The 16,911-nt window shown below is 32.4% G+C and overlaps 1 protein-coding gene across 1 annotated transcript in view; it reads right to left on the bottom strand.

Annotated features, from left to right (window-relative positions):
* Positions 1–16,911, bottom strand: part of LOC118182187 (ran GTPase-activating protein 1-like) — a 28,985-nt gene that overhangs the window by 10,821 nt on the left and 1,253 nt on the right. The gene's annotated exons all lie outside the window — the stretch shown is intronic.

The following is a 16,911-nucleotide window of genomic DNA, read 5'->3' as shown; positions in this document are numbered from 1 at the left end:
GTAATCTACTTCCTGGATGGCCCTCGTATTTATCTCTATTGTGACTCCACAACCAATGTCCCTCATCCTTTCATTTCCTTTTCATTTCACCATGTACACAGCGATACGTTTTAACTTCAAAAAACATCTACAAATTGCATATTCTAGGCAGCGAAGGAATCTACGAACTACGCACACCTCGCTTCAATAAATTAACACAACAACAATAAATTTCAAAGAATACCATGTACACAGCATTCTGTTTAAACTTAAAAAAAATCTATGAATTGCACAATCTAGGCATTGCGCACAAATCAACCAACTAAACTAAATTACAAACAATTAAAAAAAAAAAAAAAAAAAAAAAAAACAATTCATAGTAAAAAAACAATGAACATAACATTCTACAAAACAAAAACAGCAAAATAAAATGCACTTACCATAATACATTCCTGAATAAAATTTCGCCAGGCACACAACGCCTCTGAACAAAAGTGCCATGATTTTGCTATATCACATATCTTTCTGAGATTCAAAATTTTGAAAGTAATGATAAAAACTTCCTCCAAAATTACCATACTACGCAAAAACCATAATCCAAATCTTAAACTCCGTTGACAGCCACATACTTTACTAGCAACCATTTGACTGCAAATCCCCAAAAGAACTATCAGAAGTGCCCTTCTTCGTCCGAGTTCTCTTAGCAGCTCCGCATTTCGGACTCTATTTTAAAAGTCCACACAGAAATTCTAAAAATATACTTTAATCTTCATAAACACACCCGTGAACAAAAGACTCGTTTACAACTCCAACATCATACCTTTTAATACTAAATTTACTTTCCACACAATCTAAAATATACGACTGAAATCTTGTTACCCCGTCTATCATTGCAACACAAGCCATTTCAAAACACGCATGGTACAAATCAACGAGCAATTAAACCACTCCAGCAAAAGATTTTTCAACGTCAACCGGGTTGCCATACAACATGCAATCGTGCCAAAAACCAGTGCAAAGCACATACCGCCACATTTGGTGATATTAGGGCGCATATAAGAGTAGAGCAAGAAACCTTCAGTAGTTTGCATAAGCAACTAACTTATTAACATCAATTATCTGTTTGGAAAGAATTAAAGTTTTCTGTACATCCACGCCGCTCAGTGGTGAGCAGCACAGAAAAGGAAGGCGAACATCCCTCCCTGAATTTCTTTGGAAACAATTGCAGAACTAATTATAGCAGAAGCTTTATATTCAGCTTCAATCTCCTGGTCTATTGAGTCATATTCATATCTCTTCGGCTGGGGCCAAGTACTCTCTGGGTACAATAATCATTTTGGGCCCTGCCAACATGTTTTTCTTAAGTTAGCAAATATTTACTAATTAATCCTATTGTTAACAAGTCCGCAGGATTATCTGTACCTATACAGTGTCTCCATGCACTGGGATCTGTAGTTTCTTGAATTTCTAATACTCAGCTTGAAACAAAATGCTTCCACCTAGATAGCGTACCTTTTATCCAGCGTAACACAATCGTTGAATCACTCCCTAGAAAATTCTTTTCTAAATTTTTAAAAAGATTTTTACAATATTTGGCTAATCTTGCTGCACCCATTAATGCTAGTAGGGACAACGTCACCTTTTTAATTGGTGCAACTCGTGATCTGGAAACTATGAAACCAGCTTTAAAAATGCCATGCGATGTCTTGTACCTAAAGTATGCAACTGCTCCAAAAGCTTTTAATGAAGCAACAGAGAAATATGGATCTGTAAATCTTCTTTTCCTTCAGATTTGTGCCAGAGAAATAATGTCGAGGAATTTCCAAATTTTCAAATTCTTTAATTTCATTACACCATGCTTGCCATTTTTCTTTAATTTCTCTGGAAAACACCTCATCCCATATACACCTAACTGCCACAGCTCTTGTAAAATACACTTCACTCAAATTAGAAACAGAGAAATAAGTCCAGATCATTCATCAATATCAATGTAGATAACAATGACCTTAAAGTCTAAGACTTAATGTGTCTTCAATATTATTTCAACTGAGTCCTAATACTTTTAAATGTGAACCAGAATATCCATTTGTTTCTATTACTGAATTAGAATTCTTCCATAAATCCTTCAGTTCTTTAGCGTCAAATTTTCTCATATTCATGTTTGCATCCTTTAAAATCAAAACAGCATCACAAAATAACTCATAAGCTTCCTAAACAGTGAAACTTCCATGAAAAAGATCATCCACACAAATAGAACTATTCAACATTTCACATGTGAAAGGCTGTGCATTCTTGTAAGCATTAATATGAGTTTTAATTATTGCAGCCAAAATGTAAGGAGCACAAAAGATGCCAAAACAATGTCTATTAAAATGATACATGGTTATGGGTTGGATTTTGTGGCAGTTTTTATAATACAGTAAACATAAATAATTTTGTCAATCTTTCGTGACTTGAATTTGAAGAAATGCCCATGCAATATCTCCACTCAATCCAATTTTATGTTCTCTAAATTTCAAAATAACATCTAAAAGATTAGCATTTAAATTCTTTCCGGGAAGGAGACATTCATTAAGACTATTACAACTTCCTTGTTTACTACTTGTTACAACTTCCTTGTTTACATAAACTACCCTAGTTTTACTACTAGAAGAATCTTCCCTGGAAACTTCTCTATGAGCAATTACACATCCAGTGAAACAACTATTGTTGAACATTTCAATAATCCCGTCATTTAGTTGTTCCTTCATAACTGCATTATATCTCTCAAATAATAACTCATCAGCCTTAAACTTCTTTTCTAATGCCGCAAATCTTTTTGTTGTGATTTCTAAATTACAATACAAATTTTCTCGTAAAGTCTCAGACTTCCATAAAAGTGGTGACTCATACCTTCCATTTATAAACCGTAACTGCGTTTCGAATTCTGTAATATTATCCGAGGTTTTCTGGTTTCCATTCTCAAGAAAATAGGATTCAGAAGTCCACAAACATCTCAAATCATTTTCTACCGAAGTACATACAATCTTCAAACAGGAAGTAGAATTATGCAGACGATTTTCCGGAATCTGCCCTGTGATAGTATCACCGAATAATGTCTATTGAATATATATGTTTTTATTTATTTTTTCAACTTTCCCAATTAGCATCGAATACATAAAATCGGCGCCTTACTGGACTGGACTGGTCTGTTATCTCGTAATGCTTCAAAAATTTCATAGCCGTGTGGAGTTATATCTTTTAATAATTCAGGTTTGGTATTAGAATACATATGAACTCCGCTGATTTCATCAGTTACTAAAGCTTGAATATCTATGCTAAAATAAGAAGGATAACTGCTTCTAAGAGTTATATTAACGACTTCAAAATCCTTCTCATAAGGGTTACGCTCTGCGAAAGTATAAACTAAAAGCCTTTCTTTAAGGGCTGCACATTTAAAGCCCTTACTAAATCTTTTCGAATAAATGATTTCTGAGAGCCCGAACGAAATAACATCAATGCACTTAACCATTTAGAATTATTTTACACTTGTATGCAAGCAGTCTGAAGTAATGTAGTGTAATTTTGTACATAGTTCTGTGACTTAAATACGAAGACATCACAGCTTGTTTATCAGAACTTTGAATAAATTTGGCCTTTTCTGATGGTTTAATTTCCGGTGTATTTTTATTCCTTGTTGTGGGGCATAATAATGAATTATGCTGTAAACTCATTTCACAAGGTTCTATTTTTACTTTACATTGCAAAATTAAATGTTTGTTAACCAAGCATCTATAACAACATCCCTCTTTCTTTTTTAGGTTGTATGGCTTTTGTTCATTGGTGAATGTTTTGCACTTTAATCCGGAATGAGAATTAGCACTACAAAAGTTGCAGGTCTTCACTACCGAATTTAATGCAGCTGATGTTGGAATATTGGTTTTAAATTTGGCCTGAGGTTGAGAGTGATTCTTTCCTTTTAAAGGTTCCTGTGTCTTTAAAGAAAGATCAGAACAGCTCTTGCAGCTTCCCTAAATTTAATTTCAAGTTTGATAAAATGATTTCATTAGCCGATTTATATAACTAGAATTGTTAGGATCTTTCTTGCAATAAAATTCCATTACTAAACCCTGAGGTAATTGTTTTAATAAAATTGGTATTAGCAAATGAGCGTAATTTCCGGATGCAACTCCCATAGAATTTTAATTTCTTATAGTAATTTCACTTTCTTCATACAATTTTCTAAGCACGAGGGGATTTGAAGAAAACTGAACTGGCTCAATTTCTAATAGTTTATCCATGAAGCAACTAATCAAGTGTTCTTGTTTACCGTATCGCTCCTTTAACAAATTCAAACAGGACTCATAATTTTCGTCCGTAAGTGCGAATCCCAAAACAATTTTGTAAGCATCACCCGAAAGAAACGATTTTAGATATATAATCGTGTCAACATTACTTAATGACCCATTAGAGTCGATTAGTCGATTGCACTTGAAAAACTATTAAAGAATTCTTGCAATAAACTAGAATTGCCATTAAAAGTGGGAATACGCAATTTAGGCAAATTGATAGAAGTTAATGTATTGTGAATATTCGAATTACAAACATTAACATTTTGAGAAGATTTAAAATGTTCAGTTTCATACCTTTCTAAATTTGATTTTGAATTTATATATTACTCATAGATTCATTACATTCGAGTGAATTTTGAATTTCTGTTTCCAACACTGTACTATCATGAATTACATCTTCGATTTTCAAGTTCGGTAGTAATAAGAATTCAAGTGACAAATAAACTACAGTACAAAGTTTTTAATCCAGAATGATCTATAATCCAGACCTCAAAGCTACAAACTTTCTGCGCATGCATAGCATTTACACATAATACCTAATACGTATAATACGCATAATACCTTTATGCATGCACATTTAATGTATAACGGATGGTATAAGCTAGGCTAAAATTATCTATTTCAGTTAATGTTGCAGATTGCGTTGTTCCTTAATCTTCTAATTGGATCCGGCTTATTATTTTTTGCAGACTGTTAGAGCAATTTTATAAGAAGTAAGCTTGAACTTTTCATTATGTGAAAAAGAGTTTCCGATTCTGGAGCTGACAAAAGATCTACAAAGCGAAAGCATGTTTTGATGTCCCTCAAATAAAAAGTAGAATTGCTGTAAAAAATGGATAAAGGCATGAAGAAAGTGACAGAGAGGTTAGTCAAAATGAAAAAATTTCGATTGACAAGTTAGTGGGTATTCTCGGCACTTGAACAGCGGAACTTTGTAACTGAACAAATTATGTCTGTTCATAGAATTAAAGAGAAAGTATTAGCACATAAAACAAAGCAACTTAAACAACTTACATTGAAAGAAATGTTTAATAAAATAAACAAATAAATATTAAGCTTTTTTTTTTGTAAATTTTGATACCCTTTAGATCATAATTGCTCTTTATTTCATAAATTACGGTTTCATATTTTATAGTTTCTGCATGCAATCTTACCAGATTTAAATTGATAATCTATAATCCGAAAAAAAAACCTAATACGGAAGCGAAGTCCCGACGAGTTCGGAATAAAGACTTTGTACTGTATAAAATTACAAAGTTACTGTACCTGCAATCCAAATGTTGAAAAATTAGCCTAGTGCAATCCGAAAAAATAATGCAAACAGTCGTCTCTGGTTTCGGCACCATGAAAAAAATAATAATATCACTGGAAAATTAAACGAGATTCTTGAATGAACATGTTGTCCAGATTTTTTTTTTTTTTTTTAATTTTTATTCACATCACACACAAAAACATATTAGACTGAAAAATCCAAGCGTAATTAATCTGAGAAACAGGAAATACAAAGCTAGCCTAGTAAGCCAAAAAATTATAAAGATTTGTTTACATTAACATTTACTGCAAGGACTTTCAGACGACTGTAAATCACGTCGTCTGATAACATGATCATTTTATTTTAAAAAATTTACTTAAGGATGGAAGGAAGAAAGGGTATAAGCATATAATAAAAAATTTATAAATAAGAAAATATAATTCATAATTTTGATTATATAACTATAAAGCAAAACTAGAAAACAATTGCTATTACTGTTCAGTTGTGATGGACTGACATTAAACACCCAAGAAACAATCCTGAAAGTCTGCTGATTGAACCACATGACACTGAATTTAAAAATAAGAATGTACAGAATTGTGTTTAATTATCATGACACGTTTCATGTAATCTAAGAATAAGTAGCAATATATTTAAATGCAACTGGTGTTTTTCAAACTCAAATTGGAAGAGAGATAAACCAATATAAAATTTAAACTTGGGAAAAATAGCAACCTTAGTTTGGTGTAGATTTTGAATAAAACGCCTGTATTGATGGGATGATAGTGAAATTTAGAGGCCGATGTAAATATAAAATGTACATGCCAAAAAAACCCGCCAAATATGGGATAAAAATTATGTGCCTTTGTGATGCAAGAAATAACTACCTGTATAATGTATACATCTACTGTGGAAAAGATTCAGATGGAAAAGGGCTGTCTGAAGATGAAAAACAATTGAAGAAGCTAACACAGGCAGTTCTTCGCCTAGTGAAACCAATAAAAAAAACTAATAGAAACATTACAGCCAACAATTGGTTTTCCTCCATTGAACTTGTAAAAATCTTGAAAGAAAAAGGACTTACCATAATTTCCGGAAGAAAGTCCGCATCAGCGTAAACGCCGCACTCGAGAAAAATATTTAAATTACACAAAAACGCCGCAATAGATTAAATTGTGCGCAACTTCGTCGTGGGCCATATAGATGCAAAATCTCAATCTATGTCCTGATATATGACATATCAGTTAAGAAAAATGCATGAAATCAAACCATAACTCAAAAATAAATTAAAGGTAAGAAATGTTGAAAATATATTTATGTTCACGAATATACTTATCCCACTAAAGAAGTCCATATTTGTAACACTCAGACTGTATTATAAAAAATGTTGCAACAACGAAATATTAAATTTGAATGACAAAAGGAAATTTTAAATTTCACTTACAAAAGAAATTACAGCAAACTATACATCATATGAAGCCATCAAAATCTGATTCTTCACTATCTGAATTAAAAAGATTTAGTAAATCCCGATCTAAAAGTTCAAGTTTTCCAGATCGTCACATTCATCCTCTTGGTTTACAGTCTCTTTATCTAAGGATATACTTTCAGCTTCTTTGAACCCTGCTATTATTGACGATGTTTTTACCGATTTCCACGCACTTCCTACCCACTTTGCAACTTCTTCATAAGATGCTCTACACATTTTACCGCTTTGGGTATACGTATGCAATCCTCCAACACACCCACCACTTTCGGACTTCAACTTTGAAGGATTTATTACCTGACAAATCTAATGGTTGTAAGATTTTTGTCAAACCACCAGGAATTATTGCTCTGGTCATAGACAATTTTTGCCATCTGGTTTTCAGATCCCTTATGACACTGCCAAACTTTTTGTAGCCACTCATGCATGATTGTTTCACACATCCATTCATTCTCTGTTATTTTAATATCATCGATGCATAATTCTTGTGAAAATGATGCATCTTCAGGAAAACCTGAGATCATAGCCATGCATAACTTGACTAAAAGTGGTGTGGATGAATTTGACAAGAAACGTTCAATCTATTCAACTGCTCGTCGAACCCGACAATGGCCTATAGCGATATTCTTCAGAATTTTGGATATCTGTGCAATAAATGCATTTGTATTACAGAAAAAAGTCCGTAATTCGGACTCGTCGGGACTTCGGCGATTCTGGATTAGGGTTTTTTTTGGATTATAGATCATCAATTTAAATCTGGTAAGATAGCATGCAGAAATTATACAATTAAAAATATGAAATCGTAATTTATGAAAAAAAGAGCAATTATGATCTAAAGGGTATCAAATTTTACAAAAAAAAAAAAAAAAAAAGTTTAATATTTATTTGTTTACTTTATTAAACATTTCTTTTAACGCTCGCATGTGTAATGTATACACATTCTATACAGGCATGTGTAATGTAGTATGCTCATCCTTTATGTGCATGCGTAAAGTTTATGGCTTTGAGATCCGGATTATAGATCATTCTGGATAAAGGAAGTTCGGATTACGGACTTTGTACTGTATTTGAATCTTATCCAATAGTTCCGAAAATGAAACGAAAGGATTTCATGATCTCATTAGCAAATCAGTTTGTGCAGTCTCATGTAAAGCAGGATAACCTCGTCATTTTTACCTAAAGAACTCAAACTTACAATAAGAAGAGTTTTCGGAGTAAATTATGAAGGAAACATTGCGATTGAAGATGATAAATTAGATAAAAAAAGAACGTGCTATATTTGTCCACCAAGCAAAAAAAGGAAACCAGCTTACAAATGCACAGCATGCAAATAACCAGTGTGTCTACAATGCAGTAGAAAAGTATATACAAAATAGAGCTCGAATTACAATTTTTAAAATAAAAACTAATTTTCTATATTCTTATTAAAGCATTCTTATTGCAAATTTTAATGTAAAATAAAAAAGTTGAATTTTAAAATTCACTTCTTCCATTCAGATACGTAAGCAAAAAAAATTAAATGAAGGAATTATTACGTATACATTTTATTTTAATGAACTAATTTAAGTATAAAAATTGCTTTATATCTTCATAAAAAGTTAAATATATGAAATTAAGTAACATTTATTCGAATAAGAAAAATAAAACAATATCTTATTTTGTTTTTAGCAGAAGCGGTCTGAGATACCGCTCGCAATAGTTATGGGACAATTTAAGTCACAGTAGTTAAAGGCTAAGGAAATTATTCCTTCAATAGAGAAGTTTTTGAATGAAAATAATTTAATCAGAAAAGTTGTTTGAGACTAGATAATGCTTCAATGCACCCTTATGCAGAGCGGCGTCAAGACAGTAGCATGAAGGCAATGTTTTCTAACTGCCATGTCAAGGACAGAAAGGAACTATTGCAGGAAGCTATTGTTTTATACTGATTGAAGAAATTGAAAAAGAAGACACAATTGAAAAATTTAAACACAATAAGTAGATAAAAAGAAAAGTCTGTCATGAAAAGAAACATGTCTTCACGGTGGCGGGGAAAAAAAATAGAGGGTTGCTGTAGGAGAGTTGGTTGCCAAAAAATCGCCAAGTTACCATAATGTAAAGATCAACCAATTATGGTAAATTGGCGATTTTTTGGCGACCAACTCTCCTACAGCAACCCTCTATTTTTTTTTTCCCGCCGCCATTTTGTCTTCACGACGTAAAGACATGTTTCTTTTCTTTTTATCTACTGAACACTTCTTCCAACAATCTACTAGCCGAATTACACTTATGCTAGAAATTTTATCTAACAAAATGCTTAATCATGACAAATATTCACTGCAAAATTGGGAAAAAGTGCACAATATCATACTCCTTACGCGTTTTTCAAAATAACACATACACATAAACCATGTACACGTCGACTTATTTTTATTTAAAAAAACATCCCAGAATTACACAAAAATGGCATTGCGCACACTCTTCACTATATCCATGTACACTGCTTTTTTCTCATAAATTAGAAAAATTTCACGAAAATACATGACAATTTTCTGAATCTTTAAACCCGGTAAAAAGAACATATATGAAATTACCTGATCGCGAAAAAGTATATACCCTTTCCAAATATGAACATTTCCACATATAAAATAAATAAAATATCCAAAAACTTTTACCTCTAAATCATCTATTATATTATAAACGTCACCAACGAATTCATACTGCAAGCATTACAAATACTTAGTGTCAAATATTTAAATTATTCCCATGCACGTTTACTTCAACTAAAACATATACCAAATTCCTACAAACATAAAATTCACAAAATAACTATCATTTAATTAAAATATCACTAAACCATGTACACGTCGACTTATTTTTACTTAAAAAAAAAATCCCAGAATTGCACAAAAATGGCATTGTGCACACTCTTCACCATATCCATGTACACTGCTTTTTTCTCATAAATTAGAAAAATTTCACGAAAATGCATGACAATTTTCTGAATCTTTAAACCTGTTAAAAAGAACATATATGAAATTACCTAATAACGAAAAAGTATATACCCTTTCAAAATATGAACATTTCCACGTATAAAATAAATAAAATATCCAAAAACTTTTACCTCTAAATTATCTATTATATTATAAACGTCACCAATGAATTCATACCGCAAACATTACAAATACTTAGTGTCAAATATTTAAATTATTTCCATGCACGTTTACTTCAACTAAAACGTATACCAAATTCCTACAAGCATAAAATTCACAAAATAACTATCATTTAATTAAAATATAATTAAATTCAAAAACACTACTTAAAATATAAATAAGCACATACATTAAATTAATAAAAATTAGCTTACTATCCTAATTACTTTAAACTAAATCATTGCTAATAACAATTTTCCCAATACCAAATCCACCTTACATTTAAAACAATGCATAAAAATAATATCCTCAAATAATTAAAAATATTAACTTACCTAATCTTCTTCAGAATCTTGCTTACATGATGGATACACTTTTACAATATAATTATTGAACTTATTATTTATATACAATATAATTATTGAACGATTTTTTCTGCGAATTTTTCCTCCGCTAAATAAAAAGCAAAATTCTCTTTATCACAATGCCTCGGAATGGCGCTTTTTATAGCACTCCATGTGCCCTCTATTGTATTGGTATGTGCACCTGTTTCCGTATCTTTAAAATCATATTTATGTTTCACAGCAAGATGTTTAAAACCTTCATCTTCCAAACATTCATACGATTTTTCACTTTAGACAGCGCCATACAATCCCAAAATTATTCAACCCTACTTCACACAACACACAATGAAGCTTAATACAAAATAATATACGGCCACAGATATTTTTCCAAATTCCCCCCTTTTCCGATTAAAGAACCGTAATTCGTCCATTAATATCACATGACATATCCCATGATCTCTCATTTCCCTCATACAAAATAATGCGTAATCGGAAGTGAGTACTGCTCACATTATTACCAAAGTCCCAGGTCCCCACCTTTATTGCCTCCAAAATGTCGCCAAAGTACCAGTTACCATATTCTAAAGATCAAGATCAGCCAGAATTTTTTATTTTGAAGGCATAAACATTTTAATATGATTTAAAATTTTGTAAAAAGCCAATAAATAAATAGACAATAAATTTGTAAACAGACATTAATTTAAGAATTTATTATGCTTTCATGGTTTAACAAGCTGATTCGCCGGTTCATACTACGTGACCTCAAGTGATCTCATCTCACATAAACTATGCTATAAAAATCTAATTTTCTCAGTAATTATCTACATTAATTTCAAGTTAAATCTTAATTTGGAATACAAGTCTAAATGCAAGAATTATTTCAATTCGTACAAATAGCTTACTCAGAAATTATGTAAAACCACAATGCTTTACTTCGCTATTGTATTCTCATTAGAAGTGATGAATTTAATCCTTGACTTTGCCTTTTCTATACTTTTGCCTTCGGGTGAGCGGTGCAATTGCATTCTAATTGACTTAATTACCGCGAATGACCTTAGGGCATAAAATTGTACTATCTGGTAAAAGTTCTATGTAACTATATGCCAGTAATTGAAAGAACCAATCAATCTGATAAGAAATGGCTGCAACTTGTTTTGAAAATGAGGCGTAAAAGGTTACCAGCGATTCCGTTTGGCATTATTGTAGTTGTTGTACCATTATTGCAGACTTTAGTTTGCATTTTCTAATCGATTCTGGCGCAGATGCTTGTTTATTACTTGCTACAAAAAAAAAAAAAAAAAGCTAAACTTCAAAGTGACTTCAAATTATATGCCGCCAATGGCACAGAAATTCCCACTTATGGCGTAAAATTTTTAACGCTTGATCTTGGCCTTCGTCGAGCTTTTCGATGGCCATTCATTATTGCCAAAATTAATAAAGGCATAATTGGAGCAGTCTTTTTGGACCATTTCAAGTTATTAATTGATTTAAACAACAAAAGATTAATCAATGGTGTAACTAACCTTACTACTCAATGTGACATTACATCCATCACCAAAATGAATGATGTAAGTTTAATACATGATAAGTTAAAATATCATGATCTGTTATCCAAGTATCCAATATTACAAAACCTAATCCTTTGATAACAAATGTTAAGCATCACATTTTAACTGAAGGTCAACCGGTGTATTCCAAGCCAAGACAGCTAGATAGTAAAAAGTTACAGATTGCCAAACAAGAATTTCAGTGTATGTTGGAAAAAAATATAATCAGTCTAAATCTCCATGGGCTAGTCCTCTGCATGTAGTCTCTAAAAGAGATGGAAATTTTCGTTTCTGTGGAGACTATCGAAGACTTAACGCTATAACTATTCCTGACAGATACCCTATCCCTAGGATTACTGATTTTAACCACATTTTAAAAGACAAAAAAATATTTTCCAAAATTGATCTTTTCAAAGCCTATTTCCAAATTCCTATAGCCGAAGAGGACAAACAGAAAACCGCCATAATTACGAAATTTGGCCTCTATGAATTTAATGTAATGTGCTTCGGTTTGCGAAATGCACCAGCTACTTTTCAAAGATTCATACATGAGGTATTTCAAGGTTTCGACTTTACTTTTCCATATCTCGATGACATATTAATTGCTTCTGCCTCAGAAGAACACAGACATCACTTGAAACTTGTTTTCGATAAATTAGATAAATATGGTTTGAGAATCAACATTTTTAATTCGATCATTTGTGTTGATAACTTAGAATTTTTAGGATATCTTATAACACCGGAAGGATCTCGTCCTCTACCTGAAAAAGTCGAAGCAATATCAAATTATAAATTACCGGAGACTATCCATGATTTGCGAACTTTCTTAGGGATGCTGAATTTTTATCGACCGTTTCTGAAAGATGCTGCTAGGACACAAGCAATACTTCATGAATACCTAAAGGGTGCTATGAAAAAAGATATAAGAAAAATTAAATGGTTAGATGAAGCTATATTTAACTTTGAAAAATGTAAACAGGATTTGGCAAACGTAGCTCATTTAAGTTATCCCAATCCAGATTTGCCCTTATCATTATGCACGGATGCTTCTGGTTGGGCTATTGGTGCAGTTCTCCAACAGTTTGAAAATGGAGCATGGAAACCTTTAGCGTTTTATTCAAAAAAATTAAATAGCACTCAGAAAAATTACAGTACTTATGACCGCGAGTTACTGGGAATATATCTTGCAATTAAACATTTTAAACATATGTTAGAAGGTCGCGATTTCAAAATTTTTACGGATCATAAACCACTAGTTTATGCTTTCAGACAAAAGAGTGAAAAGGCATCACCAAGACAAATGCGCGAAATGCAATACATATCTCAATTTTCTACTAATATATGCCATATTAGTGGAAGTGAAAACATTGTCGCAGATCAGTTATCAAGAATAGCCGATGTCTCTATTTCACTTATTGATTATGATAAAATTGCTGACAAACAAGTTAATGATAAAGAATTAAAAAAAAAAAAAAAAAAACATTAAATTTCAAAAGTTATTTACTTCCATCTGGTAAACATATGTGGTGTGATACGTCTTCTTCTAACATTAGACCATTTATACCCAAGCAATGTAGAATGGATATATTTCAACAAATCTATGGCCTTGCTCATCCAGGAATCAAGTCGACCGTTGACAAGTCGAAGAAATGACATCCAAATTTATTTGGCCAAATATCAAAAAGGATATACAAACATGGTGTCGTGCCTGTATTGGTTGTCAAAAAAATAAGATTCCACGTCATACGAAGTCTGAATTAGGAACTTATCAGCAGCCTGATGAACGTTTTACTATAGTTCACATAGACTTAATAGGTTCTTATTCACCATCTGATAATTTTGTGTATTGCTTGACTTGCATTGATCGCTATACTGGTTGGATGGAAGCCATTCCTATGCGTGACATAACAGCAGAAACCGTTGCCAGAGCTTTTTATGAACATTGGATCACTCGTTTTGGAGTTCCTTACCAAGTCATTACGGAGGAGCACAGTTTACTTCTGAACTATTTCGAACCTTGGCAATTATATGTGGAGTCAAAATTCAACACACAACTTCCTATCATCCACAGTGTAACGGCAAAATTGAGAGATTTCATCGAACTTTGAAAGCTGCTATCAAATGTCATAATTTCATTAAGTGGTCCGAATCCATTCCAACAATTCTTCTAGGTCTTAGGGCAGCCTTAAAAGAAGACTCTGGATATTTCATTGCACAAATGCTTTACGGGAAAACAATCAAATTTCCTGGAAAATTTTTTGATAAACTGACCGTTTCTACAACACCTCAAACATTTTTGCATAAATTGCAAAAACAAATGGAATTGTTCAAGTCCTCTGCGGTACAGAGAAAAATGATTCCTAAAGTTTTTGTCCATAAAGATCTGAATGTGTGTACTCATGTTTTCCTAAGAACTAAATGGCCAAATGAGTCAAGAAACCATTAGAACCTAATTATGAGGACCTTTCAAAGTACTTAAAAGAATGGAAAAATACTTCTTGTTACAAATCAAAGGTACGGAAGTAAACATTTCGATTGACAGGCTGAAGCCAGCCTATTGTTTAATATCAGGTGAGCAAAGGCTGGAACCAGAAACTTCTGACACCCAACCCAAAACTCAGACTGTGTTAAAATCTGAGACCAATGATGAATGATCTCGAGTCTCACGAACTGGACGACTAATAAAACATCCTTTACGGTTTAATAATAATGTTGAATATTTTTCCTAACCTCTATTATTGGATATGTTTAATTGTATTTATTTATTGTATTTAGTATTTTTAATTCTAATGTTAGCTTACACTATATTACTCCACTACCAGAATCTCTTAAATCGTAACACAGTTACTGGAGGGGGAGTAATGTAGTGGAACATAATTTAATGTTTCTATATAATTATTAAGATTTCCTAAATGGTAACATGATGTAATGTTTTGAATAGTTATTAAGATTCACCGTGTGGCAACAACGAGTCGAGCTGAAAACATTGTTACTTCGAGCATTCCTTGATAAGCGTTGCGCAAGCTTTATTTCTTAAAAGTTTGTTATATTTTATGTAAAAATAAGTAACATGTTGCAAATAAGAATGGAAACTGTAAAAATATATATGCTGTTTCTTTTAAGAGCAAAATAAGCATTTATTTCACTTATGAAATGCTCTGGCTGATCAGTTTCGATTTTGCTTATTCATCAAATCCACAGTTACACATAACTACATATACTGAGTTGCAAGAAACACAGGAATCGACATAATGATGTTGCAAAAATGACGATCTGGAAGCAAAGAAACGTCACTTGTCAAGAAGGCAGACTACAGTAAAAAATTTCTTTAATCATCAAAGGATTGAACTTTTGAATTGGCGATAAAGGTTACTAGCTAGGACTTTAGCAGTGTACATGGATAAAGTCAAGAGTGTGAGCAATGCCATTTTTGTGCAATTCTGGCATATTTTTTTTAAGTGAAAATAGGTTGGCGTGTACATGTATGATACCGTGCATGTGCAATTCTGAAAAACGCGGCAAGCAGTGGGCAATTCTGCACTTTCTCACAATTTCGCACCTAATCTTCGTCATGATTAAGGACTTTTGTTCCATAAAAGTTCTAGCATAAGCGTAATTCGGCTAGCAGATTGTTGGAAAAAAAAAAACATGCCTTTACTTTGTGAAAACAAAATGGCGTCCAAAAAAAAAAAAAAAAAAAACTAGCAGGTTGCTGTAGCAGGGTTGGTCGCCAAATTTTCGCCAAAAAATCACCAAGTTACCATAATCTGAAGATTAACCCACCTTTTATTTAAAAGGTGCAGCATTTTACATATTAGTGGGACAAGATATGTAACGAAATATTGCAATCATAAGTACACCTTTCTAGTTAGTCAGTAGCTAGCACATCCAGCCAGCAATTAGCAGATTCATTATTTCATTCTTAACATTGGCGGTAAAAATATATTTACGGGTATCCCTTGGCGAAAATTGGTGATTTTTGGCGGTACATGGATACCGAGTTTGCACAATTTTTTGACTTGTTATTTTGTCTTTGTGTAGTGTCAAAAATTCAGTATGCATGTACACACTGACCTTTTTTTCACTTAAAAACATCACAGAATTGCACAAACTAGGCATTGCACACATCGACCTATTTTCACATAAAAAAATCAGAGAATTGCACAAACTTGGCATTGCGCACTACCTTGACTTTATCCATGTACATATCGATATATTTTCACTTGAAAAGTCAAAGGAGCATACAGTTCTAGTTAAAAGTATATTTACGGGGCATTCAATTACTCAGGTTACCATAAATGGAACAACTTCCTGACAAATGAAACAACAATTTCACAATAATACTACTTCAGTCTACTCTAACCACATAGGCAAAGCTAATTTTTCATGTGGGAAATCCTACCTCTACAGCACTGTACAGAAAAAAAAAAGCTGAGGGCATTGAAAATAGACATCACTAGGGCCATTCCTAGTGGGGATGCAGCATGTAAAACAAAGCGGGCAGTGAAAATCAGGGACGGCTGGACTTTCACAATACCATGGCTAAATATTTTAAATTCAAATTTATTTATATCTAAATACTAATTTGCCATATTTAAGTACTTTTTAGTACTTAATGAGTATGAAATAAAAATTTTATTAATCATTGAGCATTTTTTTTTTTTTTTTTTTTTAAATTTGGGGCAGCAATCTTAGGAAAGTATGCAGTCAGCCAATGGCCTAGGAATGGTCCTGACCATGATATTAAGTTTTTTTTATTGCGTAAATCAACTCAGTTTTACCAACTCATCGTACAGTTGATTAGAAATAAAAACTCTAATGATACAAACTTTTGCTGAAAA

Source organism: Stegodyphus dumicola, chromosome 7 (assembly GCF_044657685.1).
Source record: "Stegodyphus dumicola isolate Sdum_Otavi_A_Nest chromosome 7, ASM4465768v1".
In the NCBI taxonomy this organism is placed as follows: Eukaryota; Metazoa; Arthropoda; class Arachnida; order Araneae; family Eresidae; genus Stegodyphus; species Stegodyphus dumicola.
This window is presented reverse-complemented; position numbering and strand designations above follow the sequence as displayed.